The 22,677-nt window shown below is 39.4% G+C and overlaps 1 long non-coding RNA gene across 2 annotated transcripts; it reads right to left on the bottom strand.

Annotated features, from left to right (window-relative positions):
* Positions 1-11,173: 11,173 nt before the first annotated feature.
* Positions 11,174-22,012, bottom strand: LOC119700941. 2 transcript variants are annotated; one of them, XR_005256935.1, is made up of 4 exons: positions 21,921-22,012; positions 18,489-18,528; positions 16,722-16,892; positions 11,174-15,129 (listed from the first exon to the last, which is right to left on the bottom strand). It is a non-coding gene; the product is annotated as an uncharacterized LOC119700941 (long non-coding RNA). The 2 variants fall into 2 exon arrangements; XR_005256934.1 differs by having other exon boundaries at positions 16,789-16,892.
* Positions 22,013-22,677: the final 665 nt, after the last annotated feature.

The raw sequence follows: 22,677 nt of genomic DNA, 5'->3' as shown, positions 1-22,677 counted from the left end.
CATGCTGGCCTCAGGCTTAAATTTTTTATCCCTTCAACCAGGAAACTCCTCTCACCAGACAAATCACCTCAAGCAGAAAAAGAGAGATTCTACCCAGGCTATTTGGAGGCTGCTATTTACATGCTGTAAACAGTTTCTGTGCATTTGCTAGTGTTTGCTGCTGGAATATCAAGGGGTCCCCTACTTCCAGATGGTCTTCCCTGTACAGTCAGACTTGAAGAATTTAACCACCAGTTTTATTCTAGCCTGGATGCATTATCAGTTGTATCAAAGAGTACTCATGCAGTTAAAGTTCATGCTATTAGTTTTATTACCTTTAAGAGCTACCCAAGAAAGAGAAGCTTTACTAAAAATATTAAATCTGTGTGAGCATGACTGGGAGGCTGGAATATAACCTTATCTGGCAGTTATCATGAAGATCTGTTTGGAGAAAGATAATACCTCTGTGTAGCAAACTCAAGGCCAGCAAACAAAATTTGCTGTGACTTCACATGTCTGAATATGTCTGAAGATAAAACTAAACTATCCTGGACACCTTGTAATCTGCTCTGAGAACCCTGACTTTCTCCTGACCCTCTGTGCAACTTCTAGAGTTATTAGATGCTATGAGAGCAGCTTTTTACAGTGCCTTCCATCTCACACACCTAAGTTATATAGCTGGTGGGAGAAGGTTACTGTAAACTTCTGGAAAACTAAATGTGATTATAACCTTTGGAACCAAATGTGATTATAAAACTGAGCAACAGTCTGTAAGAACTCAAGTTTTGTTCATATAGCCAGTCAGGTGCTGGCCAAGAGCATCAAGGTAGATCCTCAGTGAAGGCAGGAAAGGTCAAGACTTCTTGCTTAGTGAACAAACAAGATGCATGGTCTATTTCTGTAAGAAATAAGGCATTAGATTATGATGGCATTGCCTTAAATATTTCTGCCAAATTGTTTCTGAATTCCTTATTGGTAAAATTTACAAAGGGAACAAAAATACTTGATACTGCCCTTAAAGATTATTTCTATGACTTATTTAAATATGAATTTTTTAGCTGCATTCCAAGACTTCTTGCAAATGGTTTAATATATTTGGGAAGTACATGCAAAAATTTTTGGAAGGATTTTTCTGAGAACTCCTTTGGTGTTATCCATATGTGTCCAGATGTGTAATCTGTTACAGCTGTTAACAGGAAGAGCGTCTGAACACTTACGTGGCTGTCATGATATCTGTGAACCTCTCCTTATGGAAAGGACCTGACTAGCTATATTCCATCCAAACAGAGCAACCATGTCACCAGGGTGAGCAAAAGCAGGAAAGCTGAATGGCCTGCACGAAAACTGAAGGCAGTCCTTTGTCTAAAGAGGCCAGTGAAATTGTTACCTTTGAAAATCTGAAAGCTTCATTCTGTTGCTTAGACCCCCTAACAGATCAGTGTGGATCCACCCAACAGCCAGCCCACATCAGGAACAGAAGATTGTTAATAGAAATTAAAAGACTCAGGAAGAGAATATTACTAATAGAAATTAAAAGACTTCCCCAAAATGTATTCTTTTTTCAGGCATTTTTGAAGGTTAAGTAACTATGTGAGATTTTTTTCTACAGAGAAAATAAAGTTAGAAAATACTAACCTGGCATTCTTTCTGCCTGGAAATGTGGTATCAGGCATTTCCAACACCAGTAATTTTGGCTTTAGGAACCATTTTTGATTTTTTTTTTTTTTTCAGTTTATGGAGGGCTTTTATGGAAGACAATTGTTTGCATTCAGTGTGTGAAATGGGATTAATTGTAGATGACTTTGATGGATGCTACTTGTAAAAGTGATGAAATTCAGAAGGGACTTATTCATTTGTGCATGAGTATCATATCTACAGATCAGAACATATATAGCCAGGACAGGGGGGAAAAAAAAGCTAAGCATAGTGAGTATGTGGCTTTTAAGAATCCTTAGAAAAAAAGGTGGAGATCACAATCTCGATAAACAAGTGAACCTGTCAATCTTGAGTTCTCACCAGAAGCTTCTGAAGATGATACCAATGAGCCAGAAGCCAGATAGAGAGCTTTTCTGTGGCAGAACTGAGACATTCAGGGCTTAAGAACTGAGCTATTCCCTTCAGGCCAACTAGCAGATGAGGCTTTGAAAAAAATCAACAATAGAATATCAAAAGCAAGAACTTCTTTGTTGGAGGCTCCTGGGTCCCTGAGAAGATGGCTTGGTTGAGAGATGAGAATATGCTTCTTTTACAGCTCTGGATCAAGGCCCTAAAGTACCCATGGCATTTGACTCCTGCCCATTTAAGTAGTGACCAACTCACAAAAAGCTCTCGCTATCTCAGGAAAAAACTCTTCTTGTCTTACTTTCATCACAATGCCAGATAAGCAGCCAAATAAAAGAGCCAAACTAATCTAAAAAAAAATTTAAAATGCAAAACTGGATTTTTAAAAATAAAACTTCTTTTCTGGCATCTAGCAGGATTTATCAGGACCATTACTTTTTTGCTGTCCAGATAGGAGGCTTTTGACCAGCCAGTGGTAGAGCATGGAAAACAGTGGACACCCAGCCTGCCTGGGACCCAGCCACCAGTTAGGGTAATTAGGGCTTTCTCCTGCAGAGGGAAATACCAGAGGCACAGGCCCTCTCACCTCCAGGATGCTGAAAGAGAACAATCTACAAAGAACAGCTTCAACTGAAAGCATGAAAGCCAAACTCCCTACCCCGTGCTTTGTAAATATCAGATGTATGTGAGGCAGGATGATCCACACAAAAGAAAAACAAATGTGCCTCTGCAGACCAGGAGAGATACAACTGCCAAACTCTAGGAATGCCAAGCAACTGCAGTTCTGCTGTCCAGGAGGTATTGGGAACTGTGAATAAATATTGCAAGGGATGCAAATGCTGACAAAATACTAAATACACTGGGCTGATTTCAAATACATTTCTTAGAACAGTGCAGCAAGTGCAGCCCACTAGGATGGTTCCATCTTCAACTGCTACAGCTGCTTGCAAAATGAAGATCTCCCTGTGATTTCCATACCTGACCTCAAAACAATCAGCTGTCTGGGTAGAGCTCTATATTACACATCTTGGTTACTTATCCCAGGTTTGTATGTAATGGCTTCATACATGGCTTTAGGCTTCCCATCTTACTTTAGAAGTCTAACATAATTTCCCTAAAGGGCCACAAAATTAGTATAATAGTACAAAGTGCAAGAAGTTTTTAACACAGCATTCATGAACAGAACTACTCAGAAATCTAATGAAGACTATTGAGTGGTACAAAACAAAATTTCTCAGTAACTGCTTTCATGGAGGACCAATTTGCATCACCTTTTTACAAAATTATTAAGCCCTGTCCTGGGGTGACTTTATAATGCTTGTAGGCCCATTTGTCTGTTCAGCCCAGAAATAAGTTTAGCACCTTTAAGATAGGTTCTGAGAGCAAAGGGGGCAGAGAAGAAGCACGCAGTTTGTTTTCAGACACTGCACTCGCTCTTCCACATTCCAGCTCCGGAACTGTGTTATCTGTGGATGGACAGACAGTGGGACAGAGCTCTCCTTTGCTTTCAGTTAGTTTTTAGCTAGCTGAGGCAGAGAAGTTCCCTGGACTGTGGTTTTTCTTTTTCTTTGGCCCTGTTTAACCTGCTCTGCACTGAACACCCAGCAGAGCACTGGCAGCTCCACCTGTGGCCACCGGGCCAGGCCTGGGCCGCGGCATTTCCAGCACCGGAGGGACTGATGAGAGACTCAGTGAGCTGAGCTGCAACCCGGGAGGGACTTTCTGAGTCTGTCATCTCTTCAGATTGGCAAGAGGTTTTATTGTTTAATGCTGCTCATTTTTTGAGCTGGTGAATGCTTTGCCTGTTAAATAAAGAGTTTTCTTCTGCTTTTCTTCAAGGAAATCTTTTTCCCAAACCAGTTGTGGGAGGGGCTGCTTGAATCTGCTTTCTAGAGGAACGCATTTGGAGGTTTTCTCCCAAATTTTCCCTAAACCAGGACAAGCCCAAATCATGCAACAACTAGGTTCTCCTCTCCCAGTGGTCCAGAACACAAATGCACTCATGGTTATCAAGTCTTTTTCCAAACTCAGTAAAGATTTCCTAATGACCTGATGGAAACCACTTAGCACTTTCAAGGACTTTTTTTGCCTGAAACCAAAATATAAGTATGACAGATCATGTCCTAAAAACCCCTTTTCCACCACTGCAGTTTTAAATCATTGTTCCTGGTTGACCAAAACTCTGGATAATAATGTAGAGAAAGTCTTAAAAGTGTGGCATAGCAGTGTCAGTACCTGTATCTCTTTTCATGTCTATGACAGACAAGTAAGTATTAGTTTTTCAACAAATATTTTGTTCTTCAGATACCCTGGAACCTTCATCTTTCTTCTCAGAAGCTTGTCTGTTTTAAACCCTTCTTTCTTTCTCTCCATGTTCATTGATTCATGGGGTTTGTGCAAAAGACCAGCGTAAAGCTGTGCAGTGAGGGTGTCGCCATTGTAATTGGGCATTGATTATTTAAAGAGCACAGTTGTTACTTTGGTTGATGAGACCATCTCTCAGACTGACATCCACTCTGAGAACAGAAACATGGGGTAATTTACCAGACCCTTTTTACCCCCCTTACCAGGATTGGTTTTACCTTTTATAGATCTGCAATACTTCAGCTCAGAATTAGGTCCCTGAAACGGGTGCTGCACCTGGTGCTTTACTGAATAATAAAGACAATGTTGTCATGATGGAATATGTGCAAATATTGAGAAACATCTAAACAAAGCACAGGTTGTCTTAGATACTGAAAAAATATGCTTAGCTGTATTGGAAATTGTAGCTTTTTTATTTCATTTCATTTCTTTTCTTTTCCCAGGGAAAACTTTCTCTCTTTCTATCATACATCATCTTGATCTTCCACTCACGCTGACAGAAAGAGGATACAAATGATTTTTAGAGCTCCACAAGGATAAAAATCAGCAGGGATTATTAAGCTCTTTCTGAGCTGGAAAATGCTATGCTTCAGCATCTGGTTAAGAAATATTTATTTTGTTTGTATTTCTGTGTGTGAATGAGACCCTATCATGTTTATTTGAACAGAGATTATGGCTAAAATACATATTTCCAGAGGAGGATATGTTAAAGGGAATGTGTCACACCTTGGGTGAAACTCAGATTTTTAAAGAGAGAAAAGAATCATCTCTCTCGTCTACTTTTTATTTTTCTTTTTTCAGCAGCCAAAAAATACAGAAAAACTTTGAACAGAAAGAAAATCACATCTTGGCTTTTGGACTAAGATTCTCTACAATCTAGAATGAAAAGGCTCTTTTGTCTGAGGATGCACATTGGCAGGAGAACTGAATATGCAACAAGTATCCTTACAAAGTGGTGATGAGAAGCATGTCTTTCAAGAGATGAATGTTCTGCATCATGTGTTTTGGCCTTAGACATAAAACACAAGGCAGTTTTACAGTATCTGTAGCCTTGAAAGTTAGCTACAGGATATTCAAACATTTAGTCTGTTTTCTGCTGTTGAGTCAGTTGTCCTAAGTCAGCTACACACAAAATGGAAATGACTATTTTAACAACCTCAATATATTAAACAAGAAAAAAATAGGATTAAGGAAATGTCGCAGAATGTGGAAAAGATGCAGCTGTGGCCCAGAGGTATTCATCTCAGCAGAAAGCTGGATACTAATAGTGGAGGAATGGAAAGGCTACAACAATCCCATTATAGTCAGCACTGCTGAGCAACTTAAATACAGGGGTTGCTGCCAAATTCACAATAAATGAATTAGATGGGTTTCCTGCCTGGGAAAAATGGGTGGAAATATATGTACATCATATGAGTAAACTGAAAAAAATCTAATCTTCAAGATATTACACTGACAGACCTTTTAGAGGTACAAATAATAGCGATAGGTGAAATTTTGTCTTAATAACTGCAGCTGTAAATCCCTGGATGGAACGTTGTTAGCAGCTACTCAGATTTCTATTGATGGGGATGCAAAAATAGACCATTTTCAGCTGTTGTGTACTGCTGCTGTTTCCGATGGGCAAAGTGCTGAATCTGCTCTGTGGTGGATTTCTTTTTATTTGTGATCCAGAATTATATAGTGCAGTCATACTGACATTTAATAGTGGTCTTATTATTGTCCTGAAATACTTGCTCACCAGCTGCAAAACAACAACATTTTATTCACCCTCGCGTGCTGTGTGGCTTCCCATAGATGAAATGGTATTTATGCTTGACAGTATTCCAGTCAGTGTCTCAGGTAAGCTGATGTGCTTAGCAAGAACTGAAGCCCATCAAAATGAAGGTTAATCTACACCGAGACAGGAGCTGTCATTCCATCATTGCTAGCAAGTCTGCAGGAGTCTCAGCAAGCAATAGAAATGACAGTCCTTTTGGGATGGTTGGTTTATTTGTTGTTCTTTATTTCCTTCTTTTTTTTTCTTTCTTTTTGGGGGGAATGGTATGTAACCAAGTTATCATACAGATACTTCTACCTGGCAGTATAAAATAAGCTGCTGCAACACCCTACAGATTTGTTTTTTAGGAAAACAAAAAAACATGCTGATTCCCATGCTAGTCAGAGAAAGTCTGGTTGGATTGGAGTCTGGACCCTGAAACACTTGCTCAGACATCAAAAATCTCGGACTGAACAAAGAAAAGGTTGATGTTACAAGGGAGGAAATTGGCAGATGGAAGCCAAGAGAACTGCTAGCTGATGCCTTGCTATTTCTGCCTGCGAGCTGTGTATGAGAAAAGGTTGTTTCTTTGTCTACCACTATTTTTTATTGTTTGTTTTAGGGCTTACTGCAGGAAGGAAAGTGAGTGTGATGAGAAAATGTGGACTACGGTGCAGCTGAAGTGTTTTTAAAAGGCTAAATTCACTGCCAATGTAATTCAACATAACTGAAAGCAATGGAGCTAACCCAGGGGTGAATCTGGAACCCTTTACTTTTCAGCTGCATTGGTACATTCTCATTAGACAGAGCAGCTTATATCAGTCCATTAGTGTATGCCATGTTTTTAATCTATATATATTGCATTCAGTTTGGTGTAGAAGTATTAATTATTAGGATTGAGAGAAGTAGGAGAATTAATTTCCTTTTTTAAAATTCATTTATTCTGGCTACACACACATTTTCATGTTTTCCTCGCTGCAAACATTCAATCAATTGGTCTTAGGATCATCAAACCTGAGGGAGGATGGAGAGACCCTCTGTCCACACTGCAGTAGATGGATCCTGCTCATCCTCTAGGCTGGCTAAACACTATCCCTGCCCTTTGACTGGGTTAATCTGTTCAGGCTCAGCACTGTCCAGAGCAGCTACCTCCAAGCAGGCTCATACCAGGTAATTTAGTACACCAATTTATATGCTGTTACTTGTCACTGTAGGACCCATGTGTCTGCCAGGCAAAGTCAGGAGCAACAGAAAAACTCCTTGCATGGAGACATTTTCATGAAACCTCCAGTTTAACCCCATGCTTTCCACTGTTCCTGGAGTGGAGTGAAGCAGAGATGGGATGCTCCATCTTTGGTGTTTCAGTTTCTTGGTTTGTGCATGTTAGTTTTAGGCTTCTGCCCCTAGACAGCCCCTTTTCTCTGCTTGTTAGTCTATCCAACAGCCCTTCAATGAAACTTTCCAGCACCAGATTGCAGAGAGGATACAAATATCCTTCTCTTCTAGGACACAAATTTTTCTCTTTTATTTATCTTACTTTTCTCTAGCCTGCAGCAAAAGGCTGTTGTGATGTGCACCATTAAATATGCTTCCTTGTCAGGTTTTCTTGGGAGATTGTGAAGGAGTTTTCTTCCTAAGTTTCTCCTGTGAAAACTTTTTCTTGTTCCATTTAAATTTTATGCAATCTTCCTCTCCTTGCAATGTCTGTATCATATATGCAATGTCTATATCTTATATTTTTACATTTTTGCCCTATGCTTCGTTTTCTAAGCTGAAAATTACAGAATATGACAAGAAAGAATATATTTTGAGATTTATTTTCTACATAACTTTTAGTGGGTTTTTTTTGCTGACTAGTGGTCATGTTGGATTCTGGTTCATTTGTAAAAGGCCCCTGAAGAAGCAGCAGAGATGAATGGTATGGAGAAAGCTCCCAGTGGTTTTGAGATGACATATTTACACAGCCAACTCATCAGTATTACTGCATAGGGCCTGGACTCTTCCCATACCACCTGAATTCCCTCCTGGCAGTGGAAAAGGCCACTCTGTGCCAAATGCTTCAAGCCCACCAAGATTCACACATAGACACACACTGAGCAAATAATTATGATAAGTTTACATGAAGTTTGCCTTGACTTCTTCTTTCAGAGCTATCATATGGTCTCATGCCATCTGACAAACCATGCACATAGTTGGAAACTCACAGAAGTAGTTTCAATCAGGAGCAGTAAAAAGTCAGAACAGTTTCATAGCAGGATGATTTATAGATCATTCCAAAAAGTCACTCTCCTTTTCTTCTTCAGATTCACTTATGTCATTAAGAAAAAGTAATTCTGGATAGTTTTGAGTGATTAGATTATCAAAGCCTTGTAACCTGGAAAGGAACATGCTAGAAATTCATATGAGCACGATGTAGTGCTGTTCATTACTCTTTAACTGGAAGAATTATCTTATGTTGTTTACTGGTAGTGTATTTAATAATAAAAGATATAAGCAAGCTTTGCCAAGCATGACTTGTTGTTGGGTGAACATGGGGAAAATGTATCTATAAGAATGTTTGTGAATACTTAATTGCATTTTACATAAACTTTTTTCCACTTTTTATTCAATTTTTCCATCTAGTCAACCAAGGAAAGAAGCTTTTGTACACAGAATTAAATTTTAGGCCTGATTGTTTAATTAAGGAACAAAAAAGAAATTAATGAGAAAATAATGTGTTTATTGGAAATAAAGTGCAGAAGGAAAGTTGAGGTCAGCCAAACATGGAAGATAAAGTCTATCTAGACTGACCTACCTCCATACAAGCCAGTTCCAGTCCTGGGATCAGGACAGCCAGGTCAGCACAGAGCTGTGCCAACTGAATTGAGCTAACTCATTTATACAACCCCTGGGAGCTGAATGAGTACACAGAGTGGCACCATGCCAGGCAGACATACTGTCCTTTTTCCTGGGCTATCTTGGCTATCTCTCCCATGACATGGCATTGTGTAATGTAGATGTGTCCTTAGGTGACCAACCAGCATGCTCAGCAAGCAAATCCCAAACAGCAAATGCTCAGACAAAGGGCTGTAATCATTTATGAATGCTCTGTGAGCACTGATATTTGTTCAGATATAACAAACAAAAGGGAAAAATCTGGGACCTCATTATAGACAAGATATTAGCTGAGACAGGAGCTAATTTCAGCCCTCTCTCCCCAGTTTGTTTGCTGCTGGCATACCAGTTAGTTGCCAAAAAGTATAGTTCCATTTTCTGAGCCTAGCTTTAATATTCAGAGGCATTTAATCTTGCATCACTTTTTTAAAACTTTTATTTGTCTGGTAGCACATGCAATACATTGTGCCCTCACTTTTAAGTGTGAAATACACAGCAGTTGCTTTTGATACATTTCAAACATCCTGTTGCGTTCACCCATACAGAAACCCTTCAGCGAGTTCTGCTGTTCTATTCATGTTAATGCAAAGGCCTCTTTGGAGTTTCACACTCCTCAGTCATTACTTGTATGCTGCAGCACACAGTGCATTACTCAGCAGTGCCTGAAGATCTTTCAATCTTGGCCAAAAAGGTTTATTTCTAGATTGCAAACATTAATAACAATTTGAATGGACACAAGCCTTTGACAATACCCTTGGATGTATCCATATGAGTGCATGCATTTTTGGAGACAAGAGACCCAAGAACATGCTTGATTGCCATCCTTAGGGCCAGGTCTTTCCACTGTTGTAACACCAATGTTTGCCAGAAAAGGACTCATAGCTGTGTTATAAACTGAGATGGATAAAACATTTGGAGTTTGCTGTTACATCAAACTGCTTCATTTCCATGGTGGTCTTCTTAAAGAATGGGAAAAAAAAAGTGTAATGCAAAAACATACTATGTTATTTGGAAATATTAAGTATTATTCACAGCAAACCTTTCATACATATTTTTTATCAAGAAAAAACTAGAAGTAAATAATTTAGAAAAACTTGTTTCTAAACCTAGCAGCCTTTTTTTTGTCCTAGGTTTTTATAAATGGAGTCATGCCCCACTGATTTTCCTTAATTCAGGAATGAAGCTACTCTGGTCCTGTCAGCCAATGCAGTGAAATCAGAAGGCCCAGGTGATTTGAGCCATCATCTTTTTCCCCGGTCATTTTCTCTCTTCAGCAGAAGGTGATGGTTCTATTTTGTTCCCTCAAAAAATGTTTTGAGATTTGAGTATGACTGGAGCCGTTTGTAAGTGTCTAGTGTAACCACATTCCTAAAATCTAATTAGACCAAAGTCTACTCCTACATATATAAATATGACTCCTGTTAAATGCAGCAGAATGTAACAAGAAATAAGAGAGAAGTTTACACATTTAGCAGATGACATACAAATCAATTTTCAAGCTGTAAAATAAAGATTTGTGCATCTTAAGTAATGCTTAATCTGAAACATCCTGATGGACTAAATTTTAATGGAGAATGTCCATTCTTTATTGGATGCAGGGGGAAGCAGGATGGAGAAAAGACTGAAGTACTTCCTGCCTTCTTTGCCTCAATCTTGAGCAGCAAGGCCAGCTGTTCTCAAGGTACACAGCCTCCTTAGTGCTACAGGCTGGGGGCAGAGTGGCTGGAAAGACAGAGTGGCTGGAAAGCTGCCCAGCAGAAAAGGATCTGCAGGTGCTGTTTGACGTTGACCGAACATGAGCCAGTGTGTGCTCAGGTGCCCAAGGAGGTCAGTGGCAACCTGGTTTGTTTCAGAAATACAGTGGGACCAGGGCAGTGATTGTCCCCCTGTACTGGGCACCTCAAATCCTGTGGTCAGTTTTGGGCCCCTCATGACAAGAAAGACATTGGATGCTGGAGCAAGTTCAGAAAAGGGCAACAGAGCTGAGGAAGGTTCTGGAGCACAGGTCCTGTGAGGAGCAGCTGAGGGAACTGGGGGTGTTTAGCCAGGACAAAGGGAGGCTGGGAAGAACTCTTACTGTTCTCTACAACTCCCTGAAAGGAGAATGTAGCCAGCTGGGGGCCTGTCTCTTCTCCCAGACAAGTGACAGGATGAGAGGGAATGGCCTCAAGTTATGCTAGAGAAGATTTAGATTGGATATTAGGAAAACTTTTGTCATCAAAAAGTTTGTAAAGCTCTGAAACTGGCTTCCCAGGAAAGTGATGGAGTCTCCATCCCCAGCTGTATGTGAAAGATTTGTGGCACTTAGGGACATGGTTTAATGCTGGATTTGTCAGTGTAAGGTTAACAGTTGGACTCAATGAGCTTAACAGTCTTTTTCAACAGAAACCATTCTGGTTTATTCTTGTATTTAATTTCTGCCTTGTAAATTGGTATGAAAGTCTTTTAGAGGCCTGAGATCTTTTATGTCTGTAATTTTAGGCCCAGTGATGCTGTGGGACCTGCTCATACTGTGACCTGTGGGTAGAGGAGATGTCAGCCCTGGCAGCCCTGCTCAGGGCTCATCAAACACAGCTCTCTTGGATGGAGTCAAGGAGAAGTCCCAGCCTTGCAGCTGCTGAGCAGCCGCATCGAGCCTCTCTGGATGCATCCAGTATCCGATTCCCAAATGCAGAGAAAAGTCATGATCCTCTGCTGGGAAAACAGTAGCTGCCAGAGGTATTGGGAAAGAGATAAAGTCTTTGTCAGCCCCTCAGGAAACACATATCTGAAATGACCAGCTTGATGTTTGTGGAATTGAGGCCAAAACTACATAGAATTTACTGCAAATCAATGTGTTGTTGCAACAGCTATATCTTTCTACTCCTAGTGAAAAAAAATCAAGCTTCTGTGACCCTGGTTTACAACTGTTAGGTAATACAAAGTTTAACCTGAGCAAATCTTTTCCTGTTTGGATCTGTGTTTCTACAACAGAAAAATCTTATGGACCTTTCTCTCTATAATATGTAGAAGTTGTTATTAATATTATTTTGGTTTCCTGAACACTCCCAGCAATTCCTCTGCTTCAGCTCCTTTTCTCAGAGCAAATAAATATTTGCAACAAGTAGAGCTGTGTGAGCTAGCAGAGGGGGGAAAAAAGACAAAAAACCTGGCAAGCAAGTTCTCTGTTTCTTTGAAAACTCTCCAACACCATGAATCCTGTGAGAGCTTAATTAAAAAGAAAAGGGAATTTTCAAAGGGATAAAACAAAATAAGCTTTTTTAATGCTATTTTTGTTCTGAGCTCAGAAAATCTCTTTCTCTTTTTCAATTGGTTTCCCCAAAACATAAATATTGGCAGCTTTAAGGTTTGTTTTTCATCCTCTGGAGCAAGCAGCAGTGAGTTCAAAAGCTTTTTCCAGTGAAGCTTAGAGGGTTTGCTCACCAGAGCCTGGATTTCTGACACAACTGGTGAGTCTAGAACTGTAAACACTACCATGAAATCAAAGTTGCCATTTCAAGGGAATTATGATTAAATGGTAGTATTTTTATTTTTGCTGATAATTAGAGAAATCTTTTTTTTTCAGACACAGCAGTGCATAAGGGCCAAGGTTAACCAAACCCTACACATCTTATGCTCACATGATTAAAGGATATTTCTGCAGTCAATCCTGCTCAAGAAGCAAACACTTTTCACTGTCAGCTGCCTCTCTTTAACCAGTGGCTGGGTGTTGCTTTAACATGAGTCCAGATCAATATGTGCTTGTTTCAATCTATATAATACTTATCTGCACCAGTCACCTTCTGGTAAGACACTACTAGTTGACATTTCAAAGTTTTAAAACTTTAGAACTTTAAATAGATTTTTTGGATATCCACATTCTTGGCAAAAAAAATGCATGAGCCCCTTCAGCCCAAAACAAGAAAAATTACGAGCCAATATTTAAGTGTCAAAATTTTCAAATAATCTGAGTGACAAAATGGTTCAGTTGGATCAGTTTTCTTCAGCCACTTCTGCAGTAGGCTGACACTGAAATGTGGAAACTTGCATGTTAACTATTGATGCAAACACAAATGCAGAATCCTGTGTCACCTGCTTTAGGTGCCTTGGTGGGGGGGTTGGACTGGGTGATCTCCGGAGGTCCCTTTCACCCCCAACCTTTCTGTGGTTCTGTGAGTCCTTTCCAACTTCACAGGTATAAATCAATAAATGATTGCTGTTGCTCTGGTGGGTTTTCAAATGCTCTGGATGAACATGGTGCTTTCCTGCTCAGTCGTGAACTGTTCTGAGCACAGTGACTGTGTGTTCATGCACAGTGTGATCGTGTGTGAGAGCACGGTGGAGAGGCTGGTGGTATTGCACACTTGATGCAGTGCTCAGGCTTCTGATCTAAGCAACGCAGCATAAAGTTGTGGGAAAGTGTGGAGCCAGCTTTGAGGTTTGCCTTTACACAATAGAGTGTTACACCCCACCAAAGGCATCCCGCAGAGCTCAGTCCTACTGCCTGTGACATTGCACTTGAGAAGATCAACCAATAGAAACACATATGCAGAGTCATTTATGTGCCCAGTGTCAGACACAGTAATTAACAGGGGGCAAGTTCTTTTGAAAATTGGAGAGGGATCTGGCCCCACGGACTCATCCCTCTAGACAGCACTGCTGCATTCATTCAGAAGTTCCCTTAAAGTGCTTTTAAGTAAATGTATTTTCCTGTGCAGTGCTTGCCAGTCCTATATGTGGTGAACATCTTTCCACTTGTGGAAGAAAGTGCTGTGCATGTGTTTTTTCTTCCAGAGGTCATTCATGGGACAAAAAAATCAGTCTTCTAGATGACTAGCTTAGGATTTTAAAAACATGGCTTGTGCTAGATTTATTTTAAATATTGATGGCAAGATTTAGTCAAGGTTGTCTGAGGATAACGGTGGCTTATGCAACTAGTCAGCACACAGCTACATGCTGATGGATCTCTCTGTTTCACAGGGAGGGTTTTTTTGTAGCTGGTCCAAAGCTCATTCCTTCCCCATTTATTTGTAATTCTACCTGGATCTTTAATGAATTATAAAAATTAACAGAATTTAGCTCATCATCCCATGAAGAAAACATATTTCTAATTAAAAACTGTGTATATAGGTCATACTTTGTAGAAGGAAGCATAAGTCAAACATCATTCTTCTTGATTTGTTCCAGGTCACTGTTTTTGTCTGCCTGGCTGCAAAACACTAATGGATTGTCATGATAAAAATTTCCTTTTGTACCCATCTCTTACTTTGCACTTTTAATGTCTATTTCACTTAATGTATCTTATTTTATACCACTTGCAGCTGCAACTGCACCACACTTTATTAGAATAAAGTTTTAGCCTTTTTGGTGCTGTAAATGAGAGGAGATGATGTAGAGAGTTTTCTTTGCAGCACTGGCAGTTTTAACATATGTTAGTATAATAAATCCATTCAAGATATTTTTCGAGTGCACATTCTTCTCAGAGTCAGTTTTCTAGACACTGCAGTTGGTCCCTCAAATCTAAGTGGTTTTTATTGGCTTTCATAGAAGGCTTCCACAGCAGAAATGCTTTAAAAAGACAAATTCAGTAGGGAAGACTTTTTGTGCTTCAAGGAATATTGAAGATGGATACATGAAAAGGGAGCTGGAAATGGGACCAAAGTAGATGTCTTCTAATATAAGCATTGTTTGATAACCAATGAAAGACAAGAGCTTTTGGACTACTCTGACATTCTGTTGTTACAAAAGAAAATATTGAAGAGAAAAGAAAGATGGCATAATGAGCATGAAACAGAAAACATCAATAGAATATATCTACAGAGCAGATGATAGAATACTGTGATTATCAACCTTTTTTCTGTTTCTGAGTCTCTTGTAGATCAAATGTTTTCAAGCAGCTCCAGATTAATAACAGATGACCAGCCCTGTAGGAATTTTGATCCTTAATTTGGAAATGTTTGGTCTGATGGAGTCAGTACTGGAGCAGCACCTTGGGGCCTGAGGTGGATCATTGTGTTTCTTGACATAAGCAGAAAAATGTTGGCTCGAAGAGCTTCCAAATCAGATCTTAGATGGTTGTAACAGATGGACAGCAAGACAACAGCAAGACAATCCTGACAAATGTAAAGCATGACAGTTACACACTACCTAGCCACCCACCTATTGCCAAATGTTTCACAAATTTTGTGGGATTAATATATTGAAGCCCATTCTCTGTTGTTGTCTCTTAGCAGGTTCCATGATCTTTAAAATGTTCTAAGGACGTTTCATCTATCATGGTGCCCAGCACCTCTGCAGGTAACAGCAGCTCATCCAAGGTGCTGTTTGAAAAACCTTGGAGCAGAGGAGGGGGAAGCAGAAACTCCACAAACTGCTCACAGTAACTGAGTTTGTGGCAGGCCTGTTCATGTGATCCCTATGAGTCACAGCATTCCTCTCTCTTCACCTCAACTTGGGTTGGACTTGGGTTGCCATTGTACGCTACAAGCTCATACAGAGCCCCTACACCTGCCAGCTGTGTCCTGCCTTGTGACACATCTCTTCTTCACATAATGTTCTGGAGGCTTAATCGTAAACATTTCATCGAGGGCACATCTTCTGGAACTCCTAGCAACTGTCAACTCTATTTTATTCCTGGGAATGGTAATGCTCTCTCAATTCAACCCACTCGAGAAATAGTTTCTAATTAGCAAACCTAGTGGAATTGAGGCTTCCAAGCCAATGAACTGCTTTTGAAAAAGCACTCTGACAAATGGAATTTGCAGGTAACCTCCCCAAACTTCTTTCTGAAGCTTTTATTTTAGGGCGGGAATAAAAAAGTAACATTAACTTGGTCAGGCATGGAGAGAGAGCAGCTTCTGGGCTAATAGTGAAGGCCTTCACCCAGCATAAAGAAAATTAGACTGCTAAGCTGTACTTCAAAGGACAGTTTCCCTAATTTACATTGCATACATTTGGGAACGGAGACTTATCCCTTTAAAGTGAATGTCCCAGACAGAAAGCTATAGACTTGAATATGTCTAATATTTGTTTTTATCTCTCTTAATGGATATTTAATTAAACTTGTGCAATTCAGCACAGTTCAAAGGCAAAGGACTGAGAATACCTCCATCCACAGATTTCCTTCAGTTGAGCATTTCCTAGCAGTTGATGGGAGTTATGATTTTACTTTCTTCGGGAAGAAGACAGTTCTCCTTCATCATCTGTGAATAATTTAACTGGCTAACTTTTACCGAGTAAAAAGGGACAGGGGACTACTTTTACTGTATTCCAAAGCTTCAGTTCACTCACTGGTAGCTTCTGAAAAAGAAAAAGGCATTAGGCACCCAACTACAGAATCAGGCTCAGGGCTGAGCAACACTCAACCCAGGTAAGGGACCTACATTTAGGGCACATATTTTTCCTCCTGCACAAAGGGTGACCTTTTGGCAATCTGACTCTTAGCAGATTAACTTTTAGATGCATACTTAACCAATCCATCATTCTGGAAGCCTAGGGCTGTCGTTTGAGAGCTGTGAATCCCATTAAGCTTCCACACACCGAAAGGTTAAGAATCACGAGGTTGTGATTCATCCCGTTCCTTCTGGAGTTATTATGGAAAGAAGCAGTGATAGGAAGGAGGACAAGCAATGTCTGGGAGTTGCTGTTGGGGTTATTCCTTCAAACTTTCAGCAAATTGAACCTAAATAGAGGAAAGAGTCATTACCCAGACAGACAGATGCTGGGGAAAGCACCGAGACAGATGGATCAGGAGGCAGATTTAACATATTCACCTAGTCTTCTTGGAAGTACTCCCACAGCCAGGGGACAGCTTTAGCCGATTGAAACACAGTGCCAATGGGATCTCTGTCCATCTGTCCTGATGAGGTAGGATGCCCTGGCAACAACAAACGTAAGACAAATAAGATCAGATTAAATATAAATAAGAAGGAACTTGGTTATCTCATACCTCTGATTAAGGTACTGCACTGGAAGGATGAGAAATAATCTTGGTACTGTTTATAAATTTCATTTTAAAAAGCCATTAGATAAAATACATAAATAGATTTGGGTGCAGAATTGAATTCACAGACTTTCTCCCAGCCCATGGCAATGAACATTTAACAGCCTTTGGGGTGGGGGGGAGCACTTTCAATTTCATGTGCAAGAGGGTGAAAGTGAGGTGTATATTTTTTTCTGCCAATTTTATATCCTTTTGAACTGCCCTTGAATAAAAACATTCCTGATGTAGTATAGAGCACTCATTCAGCCCAGTTAGAGAAGGTGCTATGAATTACTTGTTCTGAAAGCCAGCAGCTGTGTTACTTCAAAACCAATAAAACAATGACAAGTTTTACTTTAAAAGTAGCTTTCCCAAAGTGCTAGATTCTAGACTCGAAAGCATAATGGATAGATTAGAATAGAGCTTGAAAATCTGACCACCCTTCTTTTATACAGTGGCATAGTTATTGGGGATTTCAGGTCATGCCCTACCCATGTCCTGTGCAGTGTTTGTATACACTGCATAGGTAAGAACTGAAGTTGGCCTTGAACTGGAAAAGGATTAAATAAGTCAGTCTCATTTCATGGTAAAACCCCAGGCTCCATGTGACACTACTAGATTGTCTGAGTCATATCTTCATATTTATGAGCCATAGTTAGTGTTTTCACACATTTCAGGGTAAAAATAAACATATTGTAAGACACTTGTTCAAGGAAATTTGCCATCTTCAAAGTACATATTTTTGCTCTTCTGGTTATCAATTGAAATGAAAGGTTGCAACAAGACACTGACAAGGTTTCTGGTTGTTCTAAATTGTGTGTTTTGGTTTTTTGGTTTGGGGCGGGGAGGGGGGGTTGGTTAGCATAAGGTTCCAGAAAATGTTGGAATTGAATTGAAGTTTTTCCATGTCTGTTCAAAAATATGCTGAGAAAGATATATTTTCAGCTGAGAAAGATACATTTTCAGCACTTAAAGAAATTAAATTGAAAAACTATTTTTCAAAGATGTTCCAACCTTACGTAAAAATTAAAAAAAAAACTTGCCATTTTTATATTGTAAATTTAATTCATACAGTAAATACAATAATGTAAACCTGTGCTTTGGGAATGCTGTATTTCTTTTAAACAAATGGACGTAAAATCAATTTGTATAAATTCTGAGATATACTGGGAAAAAAACTATGGCTTATGAATATGAAGGTATGACTCAGCCAGCCTATTAGTATCACAAGGAGCCTACGGTTTTATGAAGAAACTGAATATCTGTTCAGCACTTTGAAAATGTAAAGAGCAGTGTAAGTGATTTCTAATTGTTGACTTTACTAATTAAAATTTGAATGAATATCTGTGCAAAATTATTATGTTTTGGAGTAATTCATGGGAGACCCCACAGGTGAACTAGTGGAAGCCTCACATTTTGTAATCTCAATAGAGCAGTTGGTGGAACTTGAATATTGCACCATCATCTGCAGTTCTCTTGCACAACACTTACCTGAGTTGCAGGGCTACATCAGGAACCCCTCCCTGAGTTCCTTGAACATGAGGGTTGTGAGAAAAAAAGAATTAAAAACCAAAGCCTTTAATATTTAGGTGCTATCCTTCTTAATATTTAAGGGCTTGATCCACACTTCCTTAGAGTTCATAAGTACTCTGTGATGCCTCTGGAGAACAGAAATCAGGTAAATATTCACACCCTGTAGAAAAATATTAAGATTCCTCTTGCTCTTTATATCTACCAGTCAATCCTGAATTTTTCTCTGTCTGGTGTTCCTGTTACAGTAGGATTAGTGGAGCATATGTGCTTCCCAAAAGACTAAAGTCTGATGATCTGGAACTGTCTTGAGTCACCAACAAACCCTTGACTCTTCCTGGCCTTCAGCCTCTTAGAGAGGCTGAGAAGAGAGCAGAGCATGGATTGGCAAATTTTTGCAAGATCACTGTGACCATTAAGACAGGAGAAAAAAAAAGAAAAAAGTATATCAGTGGTCATATTCAAATAGAAAGAATAATCACAACCTCTGGTCCGGTCAGCCTTATCCACTGCTTTAAGGCCACCTCTAAGGATTTAGGCAAGGGAGCTGAGCTTATGGAGTATGGTTAGACACAGGAATGAATGACACACCAAAATGCTAATTAACTTGTGGATAAAGTCTGTTACTGTAGCAGTTCTAAGTAGTGTATTATTCAAGACCAGATACATTGAAAATGAAAATAATGAGCTTCTGAGGGAGTTTTAACACCCCTTGGGTTAAACAGAAGCTTAAACAAAGACTTTCAAGATTACTCTTTTCTGTCTAGATATTTTAATTCTGCCTAAATGCCATATTTGCCATCAACAACCTTCTTGGATTTGGCTCCAGGTACTTCCCTGCATTGGGAGGTTATATATATGGTCCTTAAAATACAGCAGTTGATGTGTATGAATTTTACCAGCTAATCTTCAATGGTTATCTGATCCCACTGTATTGATAAAAAACACATGCTTCAGGCAATCCCATAAAATTCACAGCCAGTGAGTTTTACAGACACCAAACAAAATACACAGATAAATCTCAAGTATTTAGTGCATAAAGTAGCTGACTTAATTTCTCAGCTGCCATAGATTTATTCATTATAAAGATATTATTGAAAATCATTTTGATTTATGAAGGTCATATAAATTCAGTGTTATGTTGAGAAAGTGCTGCTAATTTATTACAGAGAGTGGATGTGGCCTATACTCTTGTTTGCAGAATTACTTCTTTTCTTTTATAATACAAAAACCACGTCGGTGTAGAAGACCTCTGTGCTTTCAGCTATTCAGTAGAGAATGACTACCAAAATCTGAACCCACCTTGTCTAACTGACCTTCTGAGAAATCTCTGCTGCTCTAGATGTAGATGATTATTTTGGGGTTGGATGGGTGGTTGCCATATCAGCATCTTTGTGCAAAGCCCTAACTCCCAAGCCATCAAAAATTTTCTGGGGCAGGTTAATAAATGCAAACCTTTCTAAAGCAGCCAATACTTGAATAAAAAATAAATGCCCAGCCAAGCATATACACTGATATCTCCAGTAGTGTTTGTTCCATGAATGTTTTCTGGGGAAAATCAATTCAGCCAGGAGGCTGAGCAGAAGAAGTTTATCTGACTGCTTACTCTCACTATCTCAAGGGCTAAGTTCAAAACAGCACTATGACTGATGTGCTTAGGTTGAAATCTGCTTCCAGCTTTTGAGCACCCTACTCATCTCCTATCTGCATCTTAACAAATGCAAAAGTGGCTCCTGTGTGAGTACAGGTAAATCTGTCTGTGCTCACACATTTTCTGCATCAGGGACTAAGGTTATTAACCAAAGTGTCAGGAACAGTGGGATTTACTTTCTGAGCAGATCATGCATAAGAACAAGGACTTGCTCTCCACTGACAGTGCCAAAGTATTGAGAGCCAGATTTTAACACCAGCTCTGGAGCTCTTTGAGTAGACAGGGAGTGGAGTGGAGGCGAATGTGTGTGGGGCACTACCACTTGCTGCTGGGATATTGCTTTTGATTTCTGAGATTGTTAATTGCTTAATTGAGCCAGAAAGAGTACCTGGGCCAGGATGCTCTGTTTAACATATGCTATATAACTGTCCTATTTTATTTAATTTACATATAGAGAATTTCATTGAAAATATCCAACACTAGCATTCTCTTTATCTTCCAGAACTTTGTTTTAGTTCTAATATTGCTTCACAAATTAAAGACCTAATTATCTTCCCTGCATATCCATTAGAGATTCTGTTCAGCTTGCCACGAACCATATTTTTTATAAACTAAAGTAAATTAGCTGCTGGAAATCTTTGCTTTCATATTTTTAAATCACTGTAACAGATCTCAGGGGCCCTTCTAAATTCTCAGTACCTCTGTTGAGCTAACCAAGAATCTCAGCAGACACCCAATGGCATGGTGTCCTCACCTAACCAAGTCTCCTCCACATTCCTGCTTTTGCTAAAAAGCACACTGGGCCTTATTGGACAAATAATTGGCAATACTTCTTCACATCAATCTCCAACAAGGACTCTCACTCAATCCTGTTTCCATTCAGTGGTTATTGGTTTAGAGTCCCACACACTGTCTGGGAGTTTATGACTCTCATTCCTAGAACAAAGTTCAAAGAACTCTGGATCACTCACTTGCAGACAGTTGCTCATAACTTATCCAAACTATACTAACACAAAACATGTTTTATTTCACTTTTACTTGCAGAAAAGATGAATGATGGCTGTGCTTTGACTTTTTTTTTTCACTCCAATATCAATAACATTTAATTTGCCAGGAATATTGTCTTACATTATTACCCTTCTAACACAAAGCTTAATGATTTTATCAAAAGCCAGCCAAGTCAAATGAAATAATACTGTATAGCTAACTGTTGTCCTGCCATTTGCCTTAAAAAAAAAAGTCTTATATTGCCCAATGATACTACTTGTACTATTGCAAAATATATAATTCTGAAGATAAAGCTGACCAGATATGACCACACTATTTTCCCTCTCTTTTATCAGGCCTATAAGTATACATTTATAGGTTCACAATGAACTGGTCCCCCCTGCAAATTACAACTGAGCAAACAAAAACTTCCAGTAGAGAAATCAACCCTTGCTTGTTAATCAACTTTGTATCATTAAAATTCATCTAAACAGAGCAACTTAGAAAAAATTGCTGTACCAATGCACAGAATACATCACTGTTTCAGTTACACCTCCCTCCAGTCAATCATAAACACTGTTTGCACATATTGGTAGTTTTCCTAACTCATAAAAACTTTAAGACCTGAGATACAGCAGTGATATGCTATTCCTGGTGACCATTTCACCCCAAATAAAAAGCGGAAGTGGCTTGGCCACATTCTTAGTCAGAATGTCCTTAGTCACAACCCCAAAAGTGTCTCTTCTTGCCAGTACCTTAACTTTATAAGAGCCATCATCCACAGATTAGTTAGGGCTGACTTCTCTGTGCATGCCAAGGTATCTCTTCCAGCAGAGTCTCACTAACCTGTGCAATGTCACCTGATTTTTACTTGCTGTATTGCTTGTCTTATTATCAGTGTCCATTGCCCCAAGAGCAGAGCCAAAGAGCATCCTTCAAAACTGGTAAAGTCAGCACCATTTATTTTGGGAAGGAAAGGACAGTAGTTAATATTTAATCTTGGTTTATTATCTGTCTGCTCAAGGTTCTGTATTGCTCCTGCCATTGCAGCACCTGAGTGTTTTACACATAAAAAGGTTTGGCAAGGGTTTAGTTCCCAGGGGACCACATAGTGCCTCTGGCTCTGTGGCCTGCTATTTCACTCAATAGCTAGGGACCTGAGGGTTTAGGTGCTTTACTCTCACAGAAACTGAATGTAAATTTTGCACTTCAGTCATTTAAGTTTTGAAAGACCCTTCCTATACTTTTACTAGGAAATAAGGAAACTGAAAAGCAGCCAGTGTGCAGCACAGGAAATATTAGTGACCTGAGGATTTTTCTATGTGCATCCATCACCTTTTGCCCTTAGTTTTCATTTGCCCCTGTTGTTCTTTCTGAAACCTGTGGAGACCATATGATATGAGAAATGAAATTTGTTCCTTCTTCACAAATGCCAAAGTAATGCTCATTCCCAAGTCTTTGCTCAAAGAAGGCTCTGCTTACACAGGGGGAGGAGACCAGTGCTCTCCAAAC

Source organism: Motacilla alba, chromosome 4, assembly GCF_015832195.1.
Source record: "Motacilla alba alba isolate MOTALB_02 chromosome 4, Motacilla_alba_V1.0_pri, whole genome shotgun sequence".
Taxonomy (NCBI): Eukaryota; Metazoa; Chordata; class Aves; order Passeriformes; family Motacillidae; genus Motacilla; species Motacilla alba.
Note: the sequence above shows the minus strand (reverse complement) of the source record. Positions and strands in the feature narration are given on the sequence as shown.